Below are 14,485 nucleotides of genomic sequence, written 5' to 3'. Positions count from 1 at the left end.
AGCCTGGAGTCCAACTGCAGGAATCATGAAACCGAACCCAGGAGAAATAGATCCCATCCCGAGCGCAGAAGCCCGCCCCCTGGTCTCTGCCTGCGCTCAGGATTGGACAACGCTCAACACAGGGGCTTCTGATTGGACAGGGCATCAATCAGTCTCCGCTCTGCCCAGCCTGAGCCCTGGGAGCCTTCTTTTTGAGTGACAGGGGGTTGATATCTGCTCCAGGCAAGGAGGAAACCAGAATGGCAGGGATTTTTTCTTTTTTCTTTTCCTTTTGAGGTATGGGCATTGGGTCAGGGTTAGGGTGACCAGAATTCTAGGTTCTGTTGGGTTTTGATGGTAGGAAATTGAAGTCAATTTTTGAAAGTTTCATCACCTGGGCCTCCTCCTACAATAAGACCTCCCAGAACATCTTCAGGATGCTGACTTGTCCTCTGTTTATCTGTGCAAAATTCTCCAAGCAGAATTGGCATTATGCCCCTTGGGAACTGCTGGTAGAGGCTCACAGTGGGCCTGGCAGGCGCTTGGAGGAGACTCCCACCGGGTTGGCAGCATGAGAGCTGATTTTCCTCCAGCTGAGTTGAATCTGTATCTTGAGTCCACACTGAGCTGGAGGCAGAATAAGGAGATCAGCACAGAAGAGACGCAGAAGAGCGCAGACCTGGGTAAACCCCAGCAGCACTGGGCTATCTAACACTCTGGCCGTGGGGGATGAATTCAGAACTCCAACTCTGAGCCCCTCCACCAGCCCTATTTTATTTTTTTTTAATTTTTATTGTTGGTTGTTCAAAACATTACATAGTTCTTGATATATCATATTTCACACTTTGATTCAAGTGGGTTATGTACTCCCATTTTTACCCCATATACAGATTGCAGAATCACATCAGTTACACATCCATTGATTTACATATTGCCATACTAATGTCTGTTGTATTCTGCTACCTTTCCTATCCTCTACTATCCCCCCTCCCCTCCCCACCCCTCCTCTCTTCTCTCTCTACCCCCTTTACTGTAATTGATTTCTCCCCCTTGTATTTTTTCCCTTTCCCCTCACTTCCTCTTGTGTGTAATTTTGTATAACCCTGAGGGTCTCCTTCCATTTCCATGAAATTTGAGACAGTGCCTCACTGAGTTGCTTAGCACCTTGCTTTTGCTGAGGCTGGCTTTGAATTTGCCATCCTCCTGCCTCAGCCTCCCCAGCTGCTGGAATGACAGACATGTGCCACTTTTTTTCCTTTCTTTCTTTTTGAGAGAAATACCTGCAGTGGCCACAGGATAACAGCCTTGCACAAATCAAGGCCACACTGGGTACTCTTCCTGGTTCTTGCCAGTCCCCTGGATCCCAGGCAATGGGATCCTGCCTCCTCCAAAAACCAGAGACACCCTGCCCAAGTGTGCATCCTTAGTATCAGCTGAATACTCTGCACTTGGCAAGAAAAAAGAAAAAGAAAAACGACAGACCCTACCTGCTTGTCTTGATGCAAACAAATCCAATGTGTTTCCAAGGAGAGCTCTGGTCTTGTCCCCCCAATGCAGTGGTACAAAAAGTCACATAATACAGAGAAGACTTCTCCTTAAGAAGGGCTCAAGGGTCTGTCTCTTTAGGAAAAACAATTTGGGTTTGATTGGGAGTCCAGAAAGGTGAATTTCAGGTTTTTCTAATTTGGTAAATAACTCCATAGACTCCAATGCACCCTCCTCCTCTCTGCCTTAGTTAACTGGAGGCCTCGAGATTACCTTTCCCCTGGGATCACTGCACTGGAGATGAACGCAGAGCCTTGAACCTCCTCCTTCCCACAGGCTCCAACACCTTTGGCAGCATCCAATGGGGGAGTGGTTTAGAAAATTCTGGAATGTACCTAAAGACATTTCCTCATCTGGCTATGATGTTATCAATTTGGTCCCATGGTCCTTTTCAGTACTTTTAAATCTTTTTATATTTTATTGGTTCTTCTTAGTTATGCATGACCATAGATTCCATTGTGGTAAACTTATTCAAACATAAAATATACCTTATTCTCCTTAGGACCCCATTCTTGTGGGTGATCATTATGGGTGGATTCACTTAGGTATTTTCATATATTTAAATAGAAATATTATGGTCACTTCATGCTACTGTCTTTTCTGTTCTTATCTCCCCTCCCTTCCTGTTGCTCTCTTTTACCTCATCTACTGAACTTTACTTCTTGACCCCACCTTCCTTGTGATATAGATTTGGTTTAGGGAGATTGCCTTATTTTACTTTAGCATGATAATCTCCAGATCTATTCATTTACTGGCCAATGTTATGACGTTATCCTTTTTTAAAGCTGAGTAATATTCCACCATGTATATATACCACATTTTCTTTATCTATTCATCTGTTGATGGGCATTTAGGCTGACTCCATAGCTTAGCTATTGTGAGTCATGCTATCATAAACATTGATGTGGCTGTGTCCCTGTAGTATGCTGATTTTATCCTCTTTATGCTGAGGAGTAAGATAACTGAGTCAGAACGTGGTTCCAGTCCTAGTTTCTTAAGGAATCTCCATCCTGCTTTCCAGAGGGGTTGCACCAATGTGCAGTTTCTCCAAACAAGGTGTGGGCATTCCCTGTCCCCTACATCCTCACCAATTTATTGTTACTGTATTCTTGATAATTGCCATTCTGACTGGAGTGAAAGAGAAGCTCAGTGCAGTTTTAATTTGCATTTCCCTAAGTGCTAGATCCATTGCCTTTTCAGTATTTTTTTAAAATATTTTTTCTAGTTGGAGTCAGACCCAATAATTTATTCTATCCATTTATTTTTCTGTGGTGCTGAGGATGGAACCCAGGGCCTTGCACGTGCAAGGCGAGCGCTCTATGGCTGAGCCCCAGCCCCGGTCCCCATCTTCAGTATTTTTTTCTTTTGCTTCTCAGGAACAGCAGCCCAGGTATTTGGGGGACCAGTTTTCCTGCATTTGTGAAATGGGAACATTTCTCTTGAAGGAAGACTTAGAAGGTCAAGGCACATACCCAGGATTCCAGGGATTTGCAGTACATGGTTGTCTGGTGCATGATGAGAAGATTATGTGGGTGAGAAGAAGGAAAGAGCTGGTGACACCTTGGGGCCAGAACCCCTCCATCCCCCATGATGGAAATTATTCTTGCTGTTAGTTTTCTTAAAGAAAATTAGAAATTTTACTAAACTACCAGTGCCATTAGATATAGGTCCCTGGATGGAGCTCAGATTTGTCTTGAGAGGCAAGGAAAAGTAAAAACCAACCCAATGGTTTTTGTCTTGTGACAAAAAGACAAAACTAACAAGCTAGACATTGGGCTTCTTGGGGATAAAACACTGGGTTTTGACCAATAATTAACAATCCAACAGCACCTGACACCCAAGTAAAGGGGGATGGAGAATTGGATGGGTGGGTGTAGGGTTCTGTGGGTAGACAGCTGCAGGAGATTGCCTCTGGGGTGCATTCCTTGCATTTGAGAGGTTTTTCAACACCAATGAGATAAACAATGTGGCAAGAAAACTGGTAAAACCCTCTGCAATATTCTAGACAGGAAAATTCACAAGCACTTTAAAAGCATCTTAATGTTTACACTCAGTCAAATGTGCCTCAATCAGAATGCAACCATTTGAAAAGAGCTGTCAACATGAAAAGTTTCTGAAATCTGCTGGTTTCTGGACCACAATTGTGGATGACTGCAAAAACCACATGAGTCCATGGCTAAATAGATAAGTAAAAATAGAAATCTAATTATGAGCATTCTCTTAATACTTCCTTCCAGAAAACACTGCCCTATTTGCTTTGATAACTTAATTATCATTTAGTCATTCCTCTAGCAAACCTTGAGGTCCATAAAGAACTGTGGAACATGTCTTGTTGGGGCAGAAATATTGGGATACCAAGAAGAAAGTTTCACTGAACCTCAAAGGAGAAAGTTCATAAATCACCAGAATGCAGGAATGCCAACAAAAAATTGAAATTAAAAACAAGAGACTGGGGTTGTGGCTCAGTGACAGAGCACCTACCTAGCACCTGTGAGGCACTGGGTTCAATCCTTAGCACCACATAAAAAAGCAATATATAAAATAAAGGTTTCCTGTCAAACTAAAAACTATTTTTTAAAAATAAAGATCAGATTTAAAATAAAAAAGCAACTCCCTGCAATGCAGCATTTCTCCTAGACCAGCTTCCTGGAGCCCCAAATACTAGCATGACAAGAGCAAGCTTAGAAAAACGGGTGAGAAAATACAGGACTCTGCTCTGGCCCCATGTCTAGTCTAGCCCCACGGAAATGTCCCTCTCCAAATAGCGACACCTCAGACCATGCATTTGCTGTTTTTCCCTTTAGAGCTTTCTCACATTTTTCCTTTCTTTCTTTTTTTCGTGCTGGGTATTGAACCTAGGAACTTGTGCATGCAAGGCAATCACTGAATCCCCGGCCCCACACGTTCTTTCCTGAATTTGCATCTGTTTTCTAAATAGGTCTGTTCATGCACCTGACAATGAGGAAATCCTTTTCTGCCTTGAATACCAAGGAACCTACCTTTTCTGAGCTGATGTCCCTCTCTCTCCATGGAATCCCTTCCCATTACACAACCTCACACAGCCAGAGTCAGACTTGAGCTTTGGAATTCTGTGGGCTTTTTATTGTTTAAGGTCTGATATCACATATATCACTGGAGGGAGGTAACCAGCAGCTATGCACTTTTTTTAAATAAGTAAAGACAAGGTTTGGTAGCACATGTCCTTAAAGGCCAGGGATTTGGGAGGCTGTTTCAGGAGGATCTCAAGTCTGAGGCCACAGTTGGCCTCATAGAAAGACCCTGCCTCAAAATAAAATATTCAAAGTTCTGACATTGGGTGAGTCTTCATGAACACTAAAGGGTCAGAGTTCCTGTTTCAACAGTCTCCCCTTAGGATGTTGTGTGTAGGTATGTGACTGTTACCTTCCAACAGGACCTAGAGCAGTTGCTGGTGCCCACCTGTATTAATAAATGGATCAAATGAAGTGAGCAAATAAGTAAAAGCAATAAAAGATCTGACATTGTTACTGGTTGTGATCCGAGGGAAATGGAAGTTAGGTTGTGTTTCTTGGCTCTTGTGTTCTTGCAAGAGAGGATTTTTAGATAATACATAAAATGTAATCAAAGTAGAGCAAAGTTTATTGGCCCAGAAATCACTATCAAGAAAGTGGGAGGAAAACAGTGAGGCTTCTCTGACATCTCTAGGCCTCACACCACTTTGATCCTCAAGTTTATGGGAGATGCTGTGGGTGATTGCAGAGGCCTGCCCTTGGACCAATTCCTAGTTCTTAACTGGCATTAGGATGACATCGCATTTGTAGGCTCCTACACCACATGTTCTTGTCCAGAATCACCAATGCAAATCCTGAGTGTGTGTGTGTGTTTGTGTGTGTGAATTTTACTATAATAAAAATTTTATTATGGCAGCTACTATGAAGACAAACAACAATAAGTGTTGGTGAGGATGTGGGGAAAAAAGCACACTCATACACTGCTGGTGGGACTGAAAATTGCTGCAGCCAATATGGAAAGCAGTATGGAGATTCCTTGGAAATCTGGGAATGGAACCACCCTTTGACCCAGCTATCCGTCCCCTTGGTCTAAACCCAAAGACTTAAAAAACAGCATACTACAGGGACACAGCCACATCAATATTTATAGCAACACAATTCACTATAGCTTAACTGTGGAGCCAGCCTAGATGGCCTTGAGTGAATGCACTGATGAAAAAATATGCATTATATATGCATAGTGGAATTTTAGTGAGCAACAAAAGAGAATAAAATCATGGCATTTGTAGGTAAATAGATGGCGTTGGAGAAGATAATGCTAAGGGAAGTTAGCCAATCCCCCCAAAACAAATGCTGAATGTTTTCTCTGATATAAGGGGGCTGACTCATAGTGGGGTAGGCAGGGGGGGCATGGGAGGATTAGATGAATTCTAGATAGGGAAAAGGGGTGGGAGGGAAAGGGAGGGCACAGGAGATTAGTAAATATAGTGGAATGTGATGGACATCATCATCCTAAATACATGTATGAAGACTTGAATTGGGTGTCAACATATGTTATATACAGAGATATGAAAAATTGTGCTTTACATGTGTAATAAGAATTGAAATGCATTCTGCTGTCATTTAGTATTTTTCTAAAAAAATTATGAAAATTTTAACATGATATTTTAAATATATAAATGCAACACTTAATTCACTTTGGTCTGCACTGATTTGTGCCCCTATTTCTTACTGGGACCAGTAGGAAATAGGGGCACAACATATTATCAGAGAGGACACTCCCTCTTGAGAGCATCCCTCTTTACCTTTCCTATGTCTTTAAATAAACTAATGCCTGATAGAAATAGTAGATAGCAGATGCACACTAGTGACAGGAACAGGAAGTTCACATGCCAAAGATCCAGGACAACTCTAGGTCTCTGTGGCCCATGCTGGGCTGGAAAGGTTCTTACATATAGAAAGGTTAGGTGAAATCATCCTATCTCCTTGAATTCTGGAATACAGTCTGTGAAAATGTCCCAGAACTTGTCCCCTCCAGGTTAACTTGTGTTCTCACTGGCAGAGAAGACCCATATTGCTCAAAGAAATCACAGGTTGTTGGCTGAGGGATGGAATATAGCACATTGACTTGGCTCAGGCAGGGCTCTAGGAAAATTACTTTTCTAAGAAAACACATGTGGAGGTCTCTGCACAGTGGGCCAGGTTCATAGAATGACTCCCTGACCTGCATGATCCCATCAATCACGTCTGCATCCTACCCATCACTATCAATATATAGCTGAGTGATAGATCCACCAGGAGCACTGAAAATAAATAAATAGTTAGATAGATAGATAGATAGATAGATAGATAGATAGATAGATAGATAGATCGATCGATCTATCGATCAAGGCAGGGATGAGCTGTATCTTTGAGAACCAATTATGAATCACCCCATAGAGTTCCCTAATAATTTTGCATTTTAAAAAAACAATCACTGTCACGACCCCTCGCCGGCAAGGGAAAACACGACACAGGATTCTTCTTTCAGCAGTTTATTCAGGCCTTGATTCAAGTATCATCTTCTAGCGACCCCCCGCCGAGCGCCCAAGCATAGCCTAATAAAGCCTCCAGCATACCAATCTTAAGCCGCCACGTGGATATTTCTCATAGGGTGGTCAGGGATTGCGCGCCAATTCTCCATAAAAGGAGTTGTTTATCACAGGCCACAGTGGAAGCCGGCACCATCTTCTAATGGCGGCCACAGTCTATTGGAACGGCTCACCACAAATCACTGGCTTATAAAATTTAGTATCCACTGGTAGGCCAGGTGTTAGATATTCATAGAAAATGGAAAAAAGTAGAGACCAATACTGTGTGACCAGAAACTCGAGAAAACCTTATTCATGGGCCATAAATCATATTTCTAAACCAGTGAACACTTTTACCACTTTTCTAAAACAAACAGAAAACAACAACAACAAAAAAAAAATCCACTGTGCATTCTGCTCAGAAAGGGGAATGCTGTCTTCTGGAATGGAGGAGGCGTTTGAAGGTCAAGACTTCCTTAGCTTCTAAATCTATTCTCTCCCATTTTTTTTTTTTATTATTTTATTAATGGTGACATCTTTTTTCTCCATCTGCTTCCCCAAGAATTCAGTGTTTCTCTGTTTCAACATTAGCCCACTGCCCCTGTGTCCCCAGAGGTTCTGCCTGTCCTCTTTGCAACCCCAACACTCATGGCTCTGCCTGTCAAACCCTGCTTTCCCAGGTGTCATCTCTGACCATCTACTTGCCTCTCTCTCTGGTCCAGATGTTATTGGAATTCCTACAACATATTTCTAAGCCTTTTCCAGACAACCTGCCCTGGGTGTTCTCCAGGGATTGGAAATATTTGTGGCCATATGCATGGATTCTGCACCCAAGGTCTCAAACCCTGGTTGATGGGAAGGATTGGAAAATGATTTGCACATGTACCAAGTAAATGTACAGACTTTCTCCCAAGTAATGGCAATGGTATAATGGCTACTTATATAGTGGTTACTTTTTATCAGTTTTTTAAAAAAATATTTTTAATTGTAGATGGACACAATACCTTATTTTCTTTTTATTTTCATGTGTTGCTGAGGATCAAACCCAGTCCCTCAGAAGTGCTAGGCAAGCACTCTTTCCACTGAGCCCCAGCCCCAGCCTTGTAGCAAATTGTACTCGTAATCCAGAGATTATTTAAATTATCAAAGGAGGTGAATAGGCTGTCTGCAAACTGTATACATAAATTGATGCACTTTGCAATCGTTTGGGGATTGCTGGCCTGGATCAAGTCATGCACCTATGCTGAATGAAAACTGCAAGACATCTCTACTTCTGGACTCAGTCTTCATTTTTCTCCTCCCACAAACATGTTTTTTAACCTAGGTTCTCACACTTTGTCACCAAGGACTTAGAAGTAGCCTGTGACTCCTTGTCCTTGGCCAGCTATCCATTCTATTACTTGCAATCAACTTCACATGGAAGTGTTTCTGTAATGCTCTTCTCATTCAGCACTGGTACAGACCCTTACTGGCTCTTGCTTAAACTGGTGGTGGGCAAAACAAAAGAAAAACAACTTCTCTTTGACTTCTTGACTTCAACCCTTATCATCAAAAGCAATAATTATTTTCATCAATAAGGTAAATTAACTGAGACAGGCAGAGTGGTGCATACCCATCATTCCAGCAACTTGGGAGGCTGAGGCAGGAGGGTCATGAGTTCAAAGTCAGCCTCAGAAACTTAGTCAGGACTAAGCAACCCAGTGAGACCCTGTCTCTAAATAAAATACATATTTAAAAAATGGGAGGGGCTGGGGATGTGGTTCAGTGGTTAAGCAGCCCTGGGTTCAATCACTGGTGCCAAAAATAAATAAATAAATAATGAGTAGAATTTACAACCGAAATTCCTTCTCAGGAGCTTTCAGACTCTCACAGCCTAGTAATCAGTGGAGGTTGGGAAATGTTAGCCCAGGACCATGAGAAATATGTGCTTCTGCATGCATTACATGGTAGGAGAATGAGGCTTAAATTCTTCTATGGATGATGACTATAGCATTTTCCTTTTGGCTAGAACAAGGGCCTCCACTGGCTCCTCATTATGCCCAGGGACTGATACCTCTGGCCTCAGATCATGGTGCCATTGTGGGGTAGGGGATTACCTTGCATTGTCAGATGAAATCAGGTTCCATGCTGGGAGTTAGGCATGCACCAGACTGCCTTGGTTACACTTGAGCCATTCTTAAGGACACTTTGGCATACAACCATACACTATGGAAATGAAGTTCAACTTCCTTCCTGGTGGACATTTTAGCATTAAAATGAAGTAGAATAGACTTCCTAGTCACTGGTTCTTTCTCTTGAGATTATTTGTGAAAGAGGTTCATCCTAAGCTTTTTAAACACATCTCAACTTCTTGGGTCATAGTCTTATGGGAAATCATGTTTTCCATTAGAAGAGGATCAAGGTGTGTTTTCTATTCTTAAGGTCCAAAGTGCTAACAATGCAACATGGACACAAGCAGAATTTGGTGCATGAGAAATTGGAGAGATGTTCTCTTCTACACAAGTGGAGCACTATCATGACAGTCAGTCTCCAAACAAAGATGGCAACTCGCCACCAACAGGAAGGTATTACAAAAACAGTATATCAATTGGGAAACTTCTGGAGAAGGCAGAGGCTTATGCCCTGGATGTCTAGGGTGTGAAGGTGTGAGATTGCATCATGCTACTCAGAACACTTTGTACCATAAAATTCATGAGTTGCTCAATCTGGAATTTTCTACAGCTTACTGAGAGGGAAACCACAGATAAGAGGAACTATGAGAGTTGCATTGTTGTAAAAAAAATAACAAGAGGCAATCTCATGCGTGGTCAGAGAGAAACAGTTGTTCAGGTACAAGACAGCCTTAGTGGGTTTCTCTGGAGAATCCAAGAAGCTGGAAGGCAGTGGGAGGACATGAAGAAACTTGTTTATTAACCATCAATAATTTTATACCTTGCTAAACTGTGCTTCAAAAGATAAGGGGAGATTTGTACAAGGAAAGGTTTGTGGTGAGAAAACAACTCTTCAAGAAATGCCAATAGAGCCATTAAGGTTAAAGGACATGAAAAAAGACAGATCCTTGAGCCCAAAATAAAATAATGAGAAATAATGGTAGATGTAGCTCAGTAGTTCAATATGGTAGCTAAGTATAGCCAGTACCATGGAGTATTTAGTTTCTATTTTTTTTTTGTTTTTTTAAAAAAATATAAGTGTAAAAATTTGTACTCTATATGTGTAATAAGAATTGCAATGCATTTCACTGTTGTGTAATAAAAAATAAAATTGAAAAAATATTTTTAAATAAATGAGTGCAACAGTAACACTTAGATCACTTAGAACACGAAAATGACACTTAGAACCAAACAAAGATTGATGTGGAATTACTACAAGACTCCATTTTTCATTGCTATCAGGAAATACCTAAGCCTGAGTAGTTTGTGATTAAAAAGTCCTTTAGATCAGAATTTTAGCGTCTGAGAGTCCAAGATAAAGGTATCCCATCCACTTCGCTTCTTGGGAGTACCCACTTTGCTCTATTCCAGCATGGTGGCTGTCATCAGAGTGGGGACAAGTGGAAGAGGAAAAACCATATGGACCAATTTGAGTCACAGACCACAGAGGGTCAGTCTTGATTTTTCATAACAACTCATTTTCTCAAAAACTCATTCCAAGAGACTAGCATCCATTCCTCCTGAGGGTGGTGTCCCCAGTGACTGAATTAATGCCCAGTAGACAGCACATTTGAAAGTTTTCCATGCCTCAGTGCTACCATAATGATGACCAAGTATCCAAATCCTAAGCTTGTTTGGGGAGAAATGATATCCAAGCCATAGAAGACACATGATGCATGAATTTATAGTCTATGACAATGATAAAAACCAGGACTGAGGGACAAATCTGTAAGATTAGCAAAATTTTTCTATACTATTGACACTGATTTGCATGAATAAAAACTGATTGTCATGAATTTAAGATGTTAGAACTCCCAGAACAATCACTAAGGAAAAACTAAACATGTGCCAAAAGAAGAAAATAAAATAAAAATGGTACACAAGAAAAATGAATCATTAATAGGCAATAATGGGAAATTGATGAACCAAAAACATATAGGTAGAAAACAAGTGGCGATATAGAAGAAGCATTTGGTTAATTACTATTACTTTTTCATGACTATTACTGCATATAGATCCAATTTGTTCCAATTTTAGAAAACATATTGATCAAGTTGGACATGAAGCACACATTTGTGACTCTAGAAACTCAGGAGGCTGAGGTAAGAGGACTCCAAGTTTGAGGGCAAACTCGGTGACTTATGGAGATCCTGTCTAAGTAATCATCATCTGGGCACAGTGGTACAATGCTGTCACTAAGCTCCTTGTGAGACTGAGGCTAGGGTATCACAAGTTTGATGCTAGCATCAGCAACTTAGGTTAACACTGTCTGAAAATAAAATATAATAATATTAAAAAGTGGCTGGGGATGTAGCCCAGTGTTAAGGCACCCTTGGGTAAAAACCTACAGTGAAACAAAATTGTTCTGCTGTCTACATCAGATTCACTTTAGATTCCAAAACAAAGACGGGATGAAAATAAAATTAAAATATAAAAAAATATAAAAATAGCAATCAAGAGCCCAATACAGTGGTGTAGGCCTGTAATCCCAGTGACTTGGGAGGCTGAGGCAAAGAATCATGAATTCAAAACTGCAGGTGGTAAAAATAGAGTTCCTCTTGGTGGAATGGTCTGGCTGCAAAATAAAAGCTAAGAAAGGTAAAGCAGGGGTGAAAAAACCCACAGGATACAGAAAGTAATTTTAAAAGCGGGTGGAATGGGCTAGCTGATCTTAGGGATGAAGCTTCCACAATCAAAAGAGCAAAATGGAGCCCCTGTTTGCTTTATTTATATCAGGGAATATCAAAGGTTTTCCATGGAATCTTCTTTGCCAAATAAGGTAGAAGGTGGGCTTTGCCGTTCCCAATGGGTTATGCCCAACTCTGGGGCAACAAGATGGTCATGTGCTTTGGGCAATCTAGTGCACTCTGGGGAGATATGGATATTTCCCAAGGTTAGACCTAAATCTTCATGGCTCCATACCCAGAGAAGACCCTCAAGTAATTCATGGGTGGCACCCTGCATATTCCCCCTTTTTACTTTGCAAAAGAAAATGATGAGCTGTTATTTCAAGTTCCTGGATTCTTGTTCTGAGAGGGTGACAACCTATTATCACAATACAAAAAAGAACTAGTAGCAAACATCTCATCCCAATAATATACCATGCAGAGTGTTTCAGCATGTTTTCAGGGTTAAAGCCATTCCATTCTTGAAGTATTTCCAGTTTGAGAAGTAGGATCCATAAGATTGATTTTGCTTTTTTGAATATCCTGGATGTTGTGTTGTAACTCCATAAGATCCAGGCTATTATTATTTGCTATGCCAAATGCCCATTAGATGATTTAAACTTTTCCCAATCCCATTAGGAAGGCTTATATTTGGCTGCAGTAACACAGATGTTCATAGTCAGATGGAATTTAAGCCTTTCCTTAAATTTGGGAGCAGAAATCTCATTACCAATATGTATGCAATAGTTTCTAAGGCATTCAATTTAGTTTCTATATTTCCATCAATATTTATGATTATTGAGGTCTTTTTGAACCAAAAACATATAGGTAGTATTTTGGAAGTATTTTGAGCCAAATTATTAAGAAAATTTGCATGTTGAATGTTCTGAGATATAGCCACTGAGGCTGTAACCATAGAAGTGATGAATTAAATTAAATGAAATTATAAAAATTATAACCAAGAATTATGAGTCCAAGAGCTCGCTTAAGTTTGGTCACCTGAGCATGTGTCTATTGTGAAACCTCAACAAGAGCATCAGCATGCCATGGCTCTGAAATGTTGGCTGGTAGTAAGACAAAGGAAGAGTGGTGAGGATAAATGTTCCTTTCCATCTGTTATATCTAGTGATGCAATTAGGTAAATTGCACTTTTTACTCGCTACAAGATATTTATCATCCTTTCTCTTAACTTCTTACATTTCCAGTAGTTGATGCATAAGGAGATTGAACACAGGCCTGCAGGCCTTACCAGGAACTGTCTTTACACCTTCTGCCTACAAAGTCAGGCATAGGGCTCTCAATGTAATATAAGAAATATGGGAGGCTGCAATTAAGCACTGAACATATTTTTGGAGACCTCCTTCAATGAAGGTTAGGATATTACCAACAAAACCTCCAGGAATCATGGCATCCTTATGTGATTGTCTTTTGTCAATTCTTGGAGACCAGGCTAAAATATATCTACTACTTCTAGAAGATTTTTGATGTACTGGCAAGATATTTGCACAGTCTATTCATTTAGGAAAGGTGCCAAATTCTATTGCAGAATGATTAGGACAGCAACATATTGGCAGACAGTCTGTGGCAATGACTGGCTTGTTATGAGAAAGTCCCATTTTATAAACTGTTTGGACATATTGCTTAGTGTCCCAGGGTTCAGTACGATTGGCTGGTCTAGACCCCCCATATGCTATTTTCTTCTTCAAAAGATACACCGAGATAGCCAGCATATTATCATGGGACCAATATATACGTAGTTGCCCACTGTAATCAGTATAATTAAATCCAGTCATAGGGATGGGTGTAATCTGAGTATCTGTAAAACCACACATTACATGAGTATCATTGGTAAATACTGGGATGAATTCTCTGGGCCACACCACTGGGTGTACCAAAGGTGGGTCTGGAAAATATGTCCAATTGGTTTCTCTCTGAACCTCATTTACCGGAGAGCTCAACAGAGCTAACATGGCCACAAACATTGTGGCTGCAGACTTAGTTCCTCCTTGTATCGAACTATCTGTTCAGGTTGTAGCATTAGATTCTCCTGTTGTTTCCATGATGGTAGATTCAACATTCAGTCTCTCCGGGCCTTCTTCTTCCTCTTCCTCTTTTGTAGCTTTCACTTCCTGCTGGGGGTCAGGGCTGACATCTCTGGATCAATCTTCAGTCATCTGAACTTTGGTTCTAGGTCCTCCATGACTAATAGCACGTTCAGGTACCCAAATAGGATGAGAGGCACCTTCTGGGAAAACACAAGCATGACCTCTACCCCACATTATCACTTAAGCTGATCCTTTCTGTTGTTATGTTTGTAAATGATTCCACCAAACTTGGACCAAGGAACCTGTTGTCGTGGAAGATGTGTCTTTCAGCTGCAGTGTGACTTTCAGAGTCACAATTTAAAAAAAAATTAAAACAAAGCATGATTAATGTTATTTTATGAGGCCTTATTCCCCCCTTTTTGTAATTGTAGCTTAATAGATAAATGATCTCATTCTACAATGGCTGGACCTTGAGGCCATTTTTTATCATGTTTTGTGATCAATACAAAATTGATGGAAAAACTGCTGAAAAGAAAAATT

General features: G+C 40.8%; 1 pseudogene; it reads right to left on the bottom strand.

The window, feature by feature from the left end:
* Positions 1 to 113: 113 nt before the first annotated feature.
* The window catches only part of LOC139703063 (zinc finger protein 431-like), a 51,925-nt pseudogene continuing 37,553 nt past the window's right edge, over positions 114 to 14,485 (bottom strand).

This window comes from Marmota flaviventris, chromosome 20, assembly GCF_047511675.1.
Source record: "Marmota flaviventris isolate mMarFla1 chromosome 20, mMarFla1.hap1, whole genome shotgun sequence".
NCBI classification, from domain to species: Eukaryota; Metazoa; Chordata; class Mammalia; order Rodentia; family Sciuridae; genus Marmota; species Marmota flaviventris.
This window is presented reverse-complemented; position numbering and strand designations above follow the sequence as displayed.